Source organism: Arachis ipaensis, chromosome B01, assembly GCF_000816755.2.
Source record: "Arachis ipaensis cultivar K30076 chromosome B01, Araip1.1, whole genome shotgun sequence".
Lineage (NCBI taxonomy): Eukaryota > Viridiplantae > Streptophyta > Magnoliopsida > Fabales > Fabaceae > Arachis > Arachis ipaensis.
In genome coordinates this window covers 44,782,877-44,785,444 of record NC_029785.2, presented here as the reverse complement: position 1 = coordinate 44,785,444, position 2,568 = coordinate 44,782,877, and positions in this window count along the sequence as shown.

Here is a 2,568-nt window from a genome sequence, read left to right as displayed (position 1 = left end):
TTCTCAGCAGCAGCAACCTCACCAAGAGCAGTGTTCATATCTTGCATCAAGGCGATGTCCCGATTCACCAGCCTATTGATCTCCTTGGCATTCTCCTCAGCCTTCTTCTCCTGCTCAGACAATTTTTTCTTCAGAACCTCCTCCCAAGATCTTGAGTTAGTCAGATCTTTTTGGGAGTCTCGAAGCTTCACTTACATAGCATGATAATTTCCCAAGACAGGCTCCACCTTCTTGGCAATGGCTGCAGCTCGAAGAAGACTGCAGTAGATCCACCTAGCCTGACCGGAAAGATCGGTATCATGGAAAAACTTTTCGGTGCCAGAGAGCAACTGGGATTCAATGAAACCCCCAGCATTGAAGTTCTTCTCCATAACTGAGAGCGCCTTCCTGGAATCTTGTTTTCTCTTCTTAGGGTTGCTAACGACTTTCAAGTCGTCGTCACCAAACCCCAGATCCTCCTCGTCAAAAGGAGATTCCGCCTCCACACGCGAATTCCCCGAGGTGTTCTCAGGAGGAACCTCTTTCCCCGGCTTCCCCTGGTCGGCTCCGTCAACCCGACCACTACCCTCCTCAGTATCCTCCCGATCTTGACTCGCCGTAGGGGTCGCCAAGGAGTCTTCGCCACCCTCACCATCACCCTGGATGAGGTTCATCAAGTCAGCCAATGTTTTTCTCCCACCAGCCATGGAAACTGCAAGCAAAGGAAGGAGCAAAGGTGTGAATGATATAAAAGTAAAACACTAAAAACACAAAGGGAAAAGAACTCACCAACATACGACCGACCGGTCTCTCGGTCTCCCATAACCATGCGAGGATTAAAGTTTTTCTAGCCAAAAATAGCCAACAAAATGTCGGCGATATTGCAATCCTTCAGACTCAAACTCCAGTAGGTCGGGATCCGTCTTTCTCCCTCGGCAGTAAGCCAGAAGGGTTGATGACCCTCGATCGGCCTAACTTTGAAAAAAGTAGACTTGAAGCCATGGAAGGAGTTCTCAAAAAGGCCAAAAATCCTACGACCTTGTTGGGCCCTAAAGGACATGTATCCCTTCTTCTCCTTCCCCTGACGAGAAGGGTTTGTGAGAAGAAAGAGGTAGAGGAAAATATTTACAGAGGTCGGAAGCTCCAGATATTCACAAACCGCCTCGAAGCACTGGATGGCAGCCCAGCTGTTCGGCTGCAGTTGTGATGGAGCTACATCGCAGCGATTCAGCAAACTCATAACAAAGGGGGAGAAGGGTAGGCAAACTCTAAAGTCGTAAACATGGGTTCATAAACCCACAACCAGTCAACAACCCGAGGAGCCACCAAGTTCTTCTGGCAAACACGCTCCTGATCAGCAGGGACATAGACTTGGTAAAATGCCTCCTCGGGACCTCCCCCACACAATAGCCCCGATTGGCGCAAGTCCTGGAGGCTCTCCTTTGTGACCTTAGAAGGGGTGTCCTTCACGTCGGAAGAGACCCAGGCATAATGATCGATGAAATCAGCTAGCGGCCGCTGAGCCTGGTTAGGGAGAATGAGGCGCTTAGCCATACCTATAGCGGGGGCACCACTTAGTCAGAACGGGAGGTCGAGAACCCGCAAAACAGTAAAATCAATTACAAACCAAAACCACCCCAAGACATCCCAATGCTAAACTAGAATCTGAACTAAACCCAGAAAAACCTAGTGGCGCCCCCTCTAAAGGAAGAAACAACGAAAAGCAAAAAGAAACCAAGACATGCACAGGAAACACACAAGATACCAAAGGAAACCAGAAAAGGAAGAAAGAAAAGAAACTATAACAACTTACCAGGGAAACGCAGAATCTGGAAAGGATGAAGGAGAAATCCAAAAGAGCAAAGCAGCAGCAAGAGCAGAAATGGAAATAGAAGCAGCAGCAGTTCAAGAAAATAGAGAGAAAAGAAAAAGATAGTGGGGAAATGAGGGGTTTGCAAAGATAAAAAGGGGCGAAGAGTGTAACCGTCGGAAGAAGCGCCAAAAGACGGGGGGCATACCTGTCTTTTCACACAAATTTCAAATCGTGAAATGATGGGGCATTTAATGCCCCGTGCAGAAGCCAAGGAGGCAGCACCAGAGACGAGACAACCACGCATGCGAGACACGAAATGCCATCAACGGACTCCCGAGAAGAAGAACACATCCCCTCTCGGTGAGTAGGACAAACGCGCCTAGCCCCGAGCTCCAAACCTAAAGGCTAGCGCGTTGGGAGCACTGTTACGGACCACCAGTCCAGCCCGACTAACCGACGGGTCGGGTCATCACCGATCCAAGCCCAAACTCCCCCAAGGAAATCCTATGGGTCGGTTCCCGGTACCCGACCCGGCCGATGACCGACTTCACCACCCGCGTAATCCATCACTACGCCTAGCAAACCGGTCGGGTCGGTTTCCTCGGGGCCACGACCCGAACCACCGACCCGAAGTTTAGAACGACCAGCTCCTCCCACGTGGACAAGGACAACTTACAAGCGTCCTGGCCAGTGGACTAGGTCATATTTGGGCCCGCCCAACACAGTATATAAGAAGAGAGGTCATCACTCCCCCGAGGTACACATCATCTTACCTA